Source organism: Capsicum annuum, chromosome 6 (assembly GCF_002878395.1).
Source record: "Capsicum annuum cultivar UCD-10X-F1 chromosome 6, UCD10Xv1.1, whole genome shotgun sequence".
In the NCBI taxonomy this organism is placed as follows: domain Eukaryota; kingdom Viridiplantae; phylum Streptophyta; class Magnoliopsida; order Solanales; family Solanaceae; genus Capsicum; species Capsicum annuum.
The window spans coordinates 166,906,887-166,918,845 of NC_061116.1; the positions used below are offsets into that span (position 1 = coordinate 166,906,887).

Here is an 11,959-nt window from a genome sequence, read left to right on the forward strand (position 1 = left end):
CTTCAGTCCCGCCAAGATCAGGAAAATTCTCCTGATGTAGTTACTGGTACGTTGCAGGTCTTTCATTTATATATTTATTCTTTACTAGATGCTAGGGCTTCTCTTTCTTTTGTAACTCCTTATATAGCCTTTAACTTCAGAGTCAGTACCGAAACTCTAGCAGAGCCCTTTTCAGTGTCTACCCCAGTGGGTGTTTCTATTGTAGCCAGGCTAGTATACAGGAACTGTCCGGTCATAACATCTTAGAAAGTTACTTCAGTTAATCTCATAGAGTTAGAGATGACAGATTTTGCTGTCATTCTCGGTATAGATTGGCTCCACTTATACTATGCCTTAGTTGATTGTAGAAATAGAATAGTTCATTTCAGTTCCCAAATGAACCAGTCCTTGAATGGAGGGGTAATACCACAGCTATTAGGGGTCAGCTTATTTTGTACCTTAAGGCGAGAAATATGATATCCAAGGGGTGTATTTACCATCTTATTCAAGTCAAAAACTCTAATTCAGAGACTCCAACTCTTGAGTTAGTTTTAGTAGTTAGGGAATTTCTAGATATGTTCCCTGAATATCTTTCCAGAGTTCCTCCAAAAAGGGAAATTGACTTCAAAATAGACCTTCTCCCAGACACTCAGCCTATCTCTATTTTGCCATACAAGATAGCTCCAGCTGAACTCAAAGAATTAAAAGAATAGTTAAAGAATTTTCTAGATAAAGGATTCATCAGACCCAGTGTCTCCCCGTGGGGTGCACCAATTCTATTCATGCGTAAGAAAGATGGTTCTCTCAGAATATGTATTAACTACTGCTAGCTGAACAAAGTCACCATCAAGAATAAATATCCACTTCCTAGAATCGATGAATTGTTTGACCAACTTCAGGGCGCCTGTTACTTTTCTATGATAGACCTCGGATGTGGTTATCATCAGCTCAGAGTCAAAGAATGTGACATTCCAAAAACAACTTTCCAAACTCAGTATGGTCACTTTGAATTTCTAGTCATGCCATTTGGTCTTACAAATTCCCCAACAACTTTTATGAACTTAATAAATCAGGTGTTCAAGCAGTACTTAAACATGTTCATTATAGTCTTCATCGATGATATTCTTGTCTATTCCCGTAATGAAAACGATCATGCAAACCATATCAGAATAGTATTGCAGACTCTTAGAGCTTATCAGTTGTTCGCTAAATTCAGTAAGTATGAATTTTGTCTAAGATCAGTAGCTTTCCTTGGCCATATTATTTTTGGTGATGACATTAGAGTTGATCCTCAAACGACTGAGGTAGTGAGAAACTGGCCTAGACCCATTTCTCTGTTAGATATCAGGAGTTTCTTAGGTTTGGTTGGCTATTACCATCGATTTGTTGAAGGTTTTTTGTCTAATGCATCCCCATGTCTAGATTGACCCAGAAGAAAGTTAAGTTTCAGTGGTCAAATTCCTGTGAGAAGAGTTTTCAAGAGTTGAAGACTCGACTCACTTTAGCCCTAATTTTGACTTTGCCAGATGGTTCAGATGGGTTTGTTGTGTACTGTGATGTATCCAGAGTAGGTTTAGGTTGTGTCCTCATACAAAGAGGTAAGGTTATAGCCTATGCCTCTAGACAGCTTAAGCCCTATGAGAAGAATTATCCAACCTATGACCTTGAGCTAACTATTGTAGTGTTTACCTTAAAGATTTGGAGGCATTACTGGTATGAGGTGAATGTTGATGTATTTACGAATCATAAAAGCTTACACTATGTGTTTTCTTAGAAATATTTGTATTTCCGTTAGAGGAGGTGGTTAGAACTATTGAAAGATTATGACATGAGTATTCAGTATCATCCAGGCAAGGCCAATGTAGTGGTAGATACTCTCAGTAGATTTTCGAAGGGTAGTATTGCTCATATTGAGCATGATAAGAAGTAGTTGGTTCAAGAAGTTCATCATCTTACCCGACAAGGTATCTGCTTAGTCAATTCAATAGATGGTAGGTATAGGTGTAGAGTAGTGCCGGATCATCCCTAGTTTTTGAGGTGATGGAAAAGCAGGATAGAAATCCCAATCTAGTAAAGCTGAAAGAGTCAGTCAGAGATGGTGTGTTGTATTATCATGGTCGGCTATGTGTTCCTGGTGTAGATGACTTGAGGCAATGAATTCTTGCAGAAGCATATGCTACCCGCTACTCTATTTATCTAGGGGCCACTAAGATGTACCGTGATTTATGGGAGATCTATTGGTGGAGTGGGATGAAGAGGGATATTGCAGAGTTTGTAGCTAAGTGTTCTACGTATTAGCATATTAAGATTGAGCACCAGAAGCCTAGTGAGTCCATGCAGGAGTTCAGTATTCCCATACGGAAATGGGAAGAAGTGAACATGGACTTTGTGATGGGTTTGCCTCGTACTCATCATCAGCATAATTCTATATGGGTTAACGTAGTCAAGATGACCAAGTTAGCTCATTCTTGCCAGTCCATACCTCTTATTCAGTTGAGTACTACGCCAAACTCTATATCAGGGAGTTGGTACATGGAGTCCTAGTATCTATTATCTCAGATAGAGGTACCCAGTTTACCTCTCACTTTTGGAAACTATTCTAAAAAGGTCTTGGTACCCAGGTTTACTTCAGTACAGCCTTCCACCCTTAGACAGATAGTCAAGCAGAAAGGACCATTCATACTCTGGAAAATATGTTAAAAGTATGCGTTGTTGATTGTAAAGGTAGTTGGGATGACCACTTTCCTTTGATTGAATTCACATATAATAATAGCTATCATTCCAGTATTTAGATGGATCTGTTTAAAGCTCTCTACGGTAAGAGATATAGATCACCAATTGGTTGGTTTGAAGTAGGTGAGGCTGTGGTGGTAGGGCCTAACTTGGTGTTTGATGGCTTAGAGAAGGTTCAGCTGATCAGAGAAAGGCTTAGGGCAGCCACAGCCAACAGAAATCATATGCAGATATGAGGAGAAAAGATCTCGAGTTTGAGGTCGGTGATTTTATGTACTTGAAAATCTCTCCCACAAAGGGAGTGAATAGGTTCAACAAAAAAGGAAAACTCAGTCCCCGATATGTCGGTCCTTATAGAATTCTTAATCATTTCAGAAAGGTAGCTTACGAGTTTGAGTTGCCTCCATATCTAGCTACAGGACACCCTATGTTCCATGTCTCGTTGTTGAAAAAAATGTATTGGTGACCCAGCTGTAGTTGTTCCTTTAAAAAGTATAGGTGTTTAGAACAGTCTCTCCTGTGAGGAGTTTCCAGTAAAAATTCTTGATCATCATATTTGTAGACTTAGGAACAAAGAAGTTCCACTAGTCAAAGTTATTTAGCTAAATTAGTCCGTGGAGGGAGACACTTGGGAAGCAGAAGCAGATATGCAGACTAAGTACCCTCATCTTTTCTCCGCAAACTCAGATTTATTTCAAGGTATTAATCTTCTTAATATTTCTCTTTATCATGCTTAAATTTACCTGTATATCATGTTCATGTCAGTCATGTATTTACAGACTCAATTCAGTAATAAATCACATCTCAGACCCAGTCATTAGACTATGTTTGCATCGCGCGTATATTCAGTTTTTACTCTCAGTTCCTTAGTGCTTCTAGTCTATCCATTCTCATTCAAGGAAGAATGATCCCAAGGGGGAGATATTCTATACCCCGTATTTCCCTAGCATAACTTAAATCTCAGTGCATGAGTATTCATGTATAAAAATTCTAAAATACTCATTATTTTTCAGTTTATAGCTTATTATTTCATAGGAAATTCAGTCAGCTTTCCAACGATGTAAAGTTTTCCCAAATTCGATACCCGAGTGAAGAGTTAGAGTCATTTTAGTAAAACAGTGTACCATTGGTACACCAGCGCGTCGTGGAGACTTACCAAATGGAAATTGTCTGAAACTAGTGAGCCAACGCAATAAGGCTACGCCACGGTGAACTTCCAGGTCTCAACCAATGGGAGACCATGATTCTACCGCGTAGTGCCAAAGGCCAAAATGGCACTCGTCAATTTCCAGTGGCCCAAAGCGACTGTGCCGCATCGCGCCAAGGCGAAAAATCAGGATTTTCAGTTTTCCAGCTCCGAATTTTAAATTTCCAAAAGGCTGTTTGGTCATTTTTCCTAAGCCCTAAAGTCATCATAAACACGGAATTAAAGCCTAATAGGGCATTATATGCCCATTATTCTCAAATTACTCTTAAAGGAATTCACTCTCTTCAAGAACAAGAAACCCTAACCTTCAAAATCCAAGGCCAAATCTTAATAACTCACCATCAATCCTCAAATTCATTAACCCAGATAAGTTAAATGTTCATCTATGGGTTCCTTTCACCCATGGATCTTAAGTATCTATTTTCAATTGCAAAGTTACTATCTTTTCAAGTTATCTTAATTTTAAATTATGATTAAACCATGAATTTCCATGAATCTTGTTCAATACCATGTTTTAGAAAAATTGACGTCTATTACTAAACTCCATATGTTTGAATATTATTGTCCACTAATTTAATTCATGATTTGTGATAATAATGCTGAAATTGTGCTTAACTACAAGTTTTAAACCAATTCCCATGCTTGATGTACACCATGCCTACCAAGTGTTTGATAAAATGCCTATAAGAATGAATATTTGATAAAGGCTTACATGTTAAGTCCTCTAAGCTTAAGTATCATATTACTATTATTGCTTTTGAGTCCTGGGGGTATTGAATACCTAAAAACTATAGATTTTTACTTAGTCATGTCTCAGTACATTTAGAATAGCTTCAGAATATATTTTGAGCATTACTAGATTAGTCAGTTAAACTTAGAATAGTTAGAAATCCAGTGTCATTCAGTTGGGAGTAGGACTTAGCACCGAGCAAGAACAGGAATGGCGGCTTCCCCGTCAGATAGGTAGAGTCGTTAGTAGCAGTCCCTGAACTCCAGAACTATATAGCCAGTATAGGATATGAGAAGTCACCCGTCAATTTAGGCTTGACTATCTCGCAGAGGTCACCCGTTATTTTAGGCTTAACACCCTTAGTCTTTTGGAAGAGTACATTAGTATAGTGGATCCACACAGCTAGCGTTAGTACCTATGGTACAGTACTAACACTCTTCCAATTAGGGTTACAGGTTGGACCCTAATTAACTTAGGTTGAGGATGGTCGGTTAGATGATACCTCCCACAGTCTCAGTTACAGTCTCAATTCAGTTATCCAGATTCAGTTGCTTGACCATAGGATACAATTACCAGTAACTCAGTTATCAGATTTTTAGAATTTACAGATTATATTTAGATCATGTTATATGATTGGTCATGCCTCCTCAGTATCCACAGATTTCATGTATCATCAGTACTTATGGTTTTCATGTATTTTACGTATTTTACAGATTTCATGCACTCTATTCAGTATCTTATGTTATTTATATATATATATATATATATTTAGATTATATTTGTTCATGTTCATGAAACCATGCATATATGTCTACCTCATTTAGCATACTAGTACGTTCAAAGTTCTAATCGCTTACCCCTTTTTTGTGCTATAATGTATTATATCATAGATTCGAACATCCAGTTCCCAGATCACACATAAACTTCTCAAATCCTCAGTAGTAGCAGTGGTAAGTCCTCATAGTTTGAGACAGATTATCTTGCATTTTGTTTTTAGTTTTCAGTAGTCAGTGGATTTAGTTGGGGCCTGTCCCATCAACTCATACTCAGTCAATTTAGAGGCTTTACAGACATGTCGGATAGTTATTCAGCTTATCAGTATTTTATCAAATTCAGACAGTTATTTTCTCTAGATTCATATTTCAGTTTTGATACAGTGATAAAACCTTATGGATTATCAGTTGTTCTTTTGCATTATTATTTATTATATTATTATTTAATGTTCACAATAGGTACTAGCTCAGGGGTTAGCTCGCGGTCCCTCGAGACTGTAAACACCGTGTGATGCCCAGGGTATACTCTCGGGGCGTTACACTAATAAAAATGTAAATATGTCACTCTTCATCGGTATTATTTTTAGGTTTTATAGTGTCAAAGACCGTTTGGTAAAAATTCTTTACACAGAGAAGATCTTCCATTTTTCCTTCTAAATGGCATAATTAACACCATTCAAAGTAACTATTCTACTTGTGTTTGCTTCCATCATTTATTAAAAATTACAGATATTGTAAACCGTGGGCTCTAATACCAGTTTGTTGGGTAAACATGGAATAACAATAAAAGTATTTGTGAAAAATAATAGATAAAATATAAAAATAATGACACCAACATTTTTACATGTAAAACCTTGTAAATAAAGAAAAAATCACAGACCAAGAGTAGCAACTGATATTACTATAGTAAGGAATTTTTATACCGCAGTCACAAGTATAATACTCTAAGTGTCTACTATTCACTCAAAAGAAGGAAATAACCCTCTTTTGACTCTCATCTTACTAAAATATCACTCTTTAATTTTTCCTTCACAGACTATTTTTTATCACAGTCTGTGGAATACCTCATTGTTCTCTGTATATTATTTTTCTCTTTGTTTGGTGTGTCTTTAGAAAGAGCCTGAAGCTCCCAATTTATAGCACTAAAAAATGTTGTTTCTTATGTCATTGGTGACATATAAAAATTGCAATGTTAGACTTTCCAACTGGGGAGATAATTGGATGATTTCTCCTTGCCAAATGTTTGAAAAAAAAAACAAGCCATAGTGAAGAGACACTTTCCTTATATCATGGGCTGCAATCACCAAATTTTCAATGGCATTAATAGGGCTGGACCCCATAAAACTTGCCTTCCAGTCCCATGTATTTGAAGGAGGTATCTTCATCTTCTTAGAGAGAGTTTATGCTAACAAGTTCTTTGCACAATTAAAACTTGTCTTTTGACACCACTTTTGCCAGCATATCTGCGGGAGTTTCACTTATGTGAATCTTCTCAACATGGAATGCTTCATTCTCCATTTGTTCCTAGATCCAATGGTACCTCACATCAATGTATTTTGTTCTTGCATGGTACATGGAGTTTTTGCTCAAGTCTATTGCACTTTGACTATCACAATAGACAACATACTTTATTTTTTGAAATCTAAGTTCATCTTCCATATCAACATCTGTATAGCCCTTCAACATTGGATTAGATTCTCCAAAACACAAACAATCTCCTGAGGTTCCTCTTTGTTACCTTAATATCCATTTGACTACTTCCCAGTGTTCCTTTCCTAGATTTTCAAAAAACCTGCTGGCAACACCAACTGTGTGAGAAATATCAAGTCTGATACACACCATTGCATAAATTAAACTTTCAACAATGGAGGAATATGGAGCTTTAGCGATTCTCTCTTTTTGCTCCTTCATTGTAGTACATATTTTCCTGCTCAATTTTTTTATGATCAGCAAGGGGTGTGTTAACAACCTTAGCATTCTTCATGTTAAAGGGCTCCAGTACACATTCAATGTACTTCTCATATGATAGGTAAAGCTTTCTTTATTCTTTGAGATGAGTAATCCTAATGCCCAAAATCTGCTTAGCATGTACCAAGTCTTTCATAGAAAAAGACTTGCATAATTGTTTCTTTAAATCGTCAATCCTAGAAGCATTCTTACCCACAATCAACATATCATCCATATATAGAAAGAGGATGATAAAATCATCATCAAATTTTTTTTTTGTGTAAATACACAATGATCTGAAGCATTCTTCTTGTAGCCTTGCTCCCCCATGATAGATTCAAACTTCTTATTCCACTGTCTGGGAGCTTGCTTCAAACCAAAAAGACTCTTCTTAAGTTTTCATACATAGTTTTCTTTATCTTTTATCCTGAAGCCTTCAAGTTGTTCCATATAGATCTCCTCTTTGAGGTCACCGTGAAGAAAAGTTGTCTTCACCTCCATCTGCTCAATCTTTAAATCAAGACTAGCAGCCAATCAAGAACCATATGAATAAAGATCATTTTAACGACAAGATAAAATATTTCATCAAATGCAATACCCTTTCTTTGACCAAATCCTTTGACAACCAATCTGTCTTTGTATCTGGGTTTCAAGCTGTATTCATCAAATTTTACTTTGAACACCCACTTATTCTTCAAAGATCTCATGCCCTTAAGCAATTTCACCAACTCATAAGTGTGGTTCTCATGCAGAGATTTCATCTTATCTTACATGGATTTAATCCATTAATCCTTATTCTCATCTTTCATAGCCTCCCCATAACATTCAGATTCTCTCTCATCAGTGAGTAACACATACTCATTTAGAGAATAACGAGAATAAATACGCTATCTTGTACACCTTAATGGTGGACGAATTAACTCATCCATAACTTTTTGAAATGGAGCATCATCGATAACAACACCGTTGTCATTATCAACATCAACATGCTGATTTGAAGCATGGTTTTGGGTGTCACCATGATTATCTAGCCCACCAACATCATGCACACTTATATGAGAAAATTGATCAATACTAAACACATTATTAGAACTTGAAGATTCTAGTTTCTCCATTTTGTCAATATCTTCAATGGTTTGATTCTCTATAAAGACAATATTACAACTTCTTATAAGTTTCTTCTCAACTAGATTATATAGCCTATAACCAAACTCATCAAGGTCATAACCAATAAAGATGCACTGCCTTATCTTGACATCTAACTTTAACTTCTCATCTTTGGACACATGTACAAAAGCTTTGTAACAAAATACTCTCAACTGGTTATAGGAAACATCTTTATCATACCAAACTTTATTTGGTACATCACTTTGCAAAGCAATAGTAGGAGATAGGTTAATAACATGTGCAACGATCAATAAAGACTCACCTCGAAAGGAGTTTGGCAACTTTACTTCAGAAAGGAAACATCTGACTCTTTCCATCAAGGTCATGTTCATTATTTCTTCCAAACCATTAAGTTGGGGAGTCTTAGAAGGAGTCTTATGGTGTCTGATACCTTGTTGTTTGCAGTATTCATCAAATAGTCCACAATATTCACCACCGTTATCAGTATGAATACACTTTATCTTCTTGCCTATTTCTCTTTTAATGGAAGCCTGAAACTGCTTAAAGACGCCCAACACTTGATCTTTAGTATTTAAGACATATACAAAATTTTCTTGAGCAATCATCAACGAAAGTGACAAAGTAGAGTGCACCACCCAAAGTCCTTGTTTTTATTGGACCACATAAATCTGAATGCACCAGCTCAAGCAACTCTGTCTTTCTTGAAAAAGGATGAGACTTGAAAGAAGCTTTATTTTATTTTCCAGCCAAGCAGTGCTCACACTTTTCTAATTTAGCACTTTTAAAATTCTACTATAAATTTTTATTGGCCAGAACATTAAGTCCTTTCTCACTAATGTGGCTAAGCCTCTTATGTCATAATATTGAAGAGAAAATGTTTTCAACTGCTTTCACCATATTAGCACAAGTAGAAACCATGGTCCAGTATAGACCACAATGCTTGTCACCACGATGCACAACCAAGGAACCTTTAATGAGCTTTCATTTTTCACCACTATTGGTACTAACATATCCCTCATCACCCAGTACGCCAATAAAAATCAATAGTAAGCAAACTACAGGTGCATGCTTTACATTATTTAAAACTAGTTTAGATTCAGTACTAGTTTCTAAATAAATTGTACCAATACCAACCACTTTAGAAATAATCTCATTGCCCATAATCAAGGTTTTAAAGTCACGTAGAGTATGAGATGAGAAAAAATCCTTGATGTCACGTGAGATGCGGCACCAGAATCCATAACTCAGCTTGACTCATCACAAGCAATGTTTATTAGATTTTCATCAAGGACAACAACAAGATCTTCAATGGTGACAGTGGCTATGCAATTTTCATCATTGTCTTCATTCTTTTCCTCCTTGTCTCTGTTCTCCTTCTTCAACTTACGATAAAATTTCTTTTTGTGTTCTTTTAACCCACAATGATAACAATCAATATCTTTAAATATGCCTCTAGATTTTCTTTTATAGTGTTCTCTATTTTGAGCACCATAATTCTTGCTTCTACCCCTAGCGCCAATCACCAAGACATCAGACAAAGAGGAACCATGAGACTTTCATCAAATGTCTTTATTAAGAATGCTGCTCTTAGCAAAATCCATAGAGATCACGGCATTAGGAGCAGAATTTGATAATGAAGTTCTAAATGTTTCCCAAGAGTCTGGTAGGGAATCAAGTAGAAAAAAGCCTTGAATTTCTTCATCAAGCTTAATGCCCATAGCAAATAACTGGTTCATGATTCCCTAAAAGTTGTTCAAATGATCTGTCATCGAAAAACCATCATGATATTTTAATCCCAGCATTTGTTTTATCAAGAACTTCTTATTATTTTCATTCTTTCGAGCATACAAACTTTCAAGATGCTCCCACAGGGACCGAGCATGTGTTTCCCTAGAAATATGGTTTAACACATTATCGTCAACCCACTGCCAAATAAAACCATAAATCTGTCTGTGTAACAGGTTCCGCTCTTCATGATTTTATTTTTAAATTTTATGGTGTCAAGGCCTGGCTGATAAAAATTCTTGACATAGAGAAGATCTTCCATTTTTCGCTTCCAAATGGCATAATTAACACTATTTAAAGTAACCATTCTACTTGTGTTGGCTTCCATCATTTATAAAAAATTATAGATATTGTTAACTGTGAGCCATGATACCAGTTTGTTGGGTAAACACGGAATAACAACAAAAGTATTTATGGCAGAATAATAGAAAAATATAAAAATAATGACACCAATAATTTTACGTGGAAACCCTTCTAAATAAGGAAAAAATTACGGACCAAAAGTAGCAATTGATATTACTATAGTAAGGAATTTTTACACAGCTGTCACAAGTACAATACTCAAAGTGACTACTACACACTCAAAAGAAAGAAATAACCCTCTTTTGACTTCACCTTACTAAAATATTGCTCACTCGAATTTTTTCTTCACACACTATTTTTTATCATAGTCTGTGAAATACCTCACTGCTCTCTATATATTATTTTTCTCTTTATTTAGTGTGTCTTTAGAATGAGCCCAAAGCCCTCAATTAATAGCACTGAAAAATGTTGTTTCTTATGTCATTGGTGACATATAAAAATTACAATATCAAACTTTACAACTGGGGAGATAATTGGATGATTTCTCCTTGCCAAATGTTTGAAAAAATAAGTCATAGGGAAGAGACACTTTCCTTATATCATAGGCTGCCATCACTCAATTTTTAATGGCATTAATGGGGTTGGATCCCACAGTGCAATTATTTACTTATTTACAATGTGATATTCATTTTTAACTTTTCCTCCATGCACCAAAAATATAGTAAAAATGAGAAATGAACGCGACTACTCCAACTATGATGGGAACCATCTTGTTGTGATTAGTAGATGGCTTGAAATTTATGATGTAGAAAAACGAATAGCAAGAGTGTAACATCCACTTGCATATATATATATATATATATATATATATATATATTTCATTTAAGATATATAACTTTAGTGTCATTTTCTTAATAGATTAAAAAAATCACATAAAATAAAAATAGATAGAATATATATCTTCATGCCTTTCTATAAGTATTTTCTTTTTGTAAAAACTATAAATGATTACATATTTCTTCCCCCTTAAATTTTTGTATTGGTTCAAATTTAACAATGACTGACAAAATCTTTTGAATGATAAGGTAAAAATTTAATTTAATTTTCATAAAGTCAGATACAATAAATTTACAATATTTTCACTTTTAAGTGCTTAAAGAGAGATTAAAATCTCTACATTGCTAGCATAAAGAATTCAATTTTAATACAAGTTTACCAATTATAATAAGTTATGTACACTGTAATAACTTATTAAATAATAGTAAATAAATATTTGATTAATAAAAAATAATTTTATATTTGATCAAAATGATTTTCTGTTTATATATATATATATATATATATATATATATATATATATATATAACCATGCCA

General features: G+C 35.0%; 1 pseudogene; it reads right to left on the reverse strand.

The window, feature by feature from the left end:
- Positions 1 to 9,741: 9,741 nt before the first annotated feature.
- LOC124899547 overlaps positions 9,742 to 11,959 on the reverse strand; it is a 17,218-nt pseudogene continuing 15,000 nt past the window's right edge.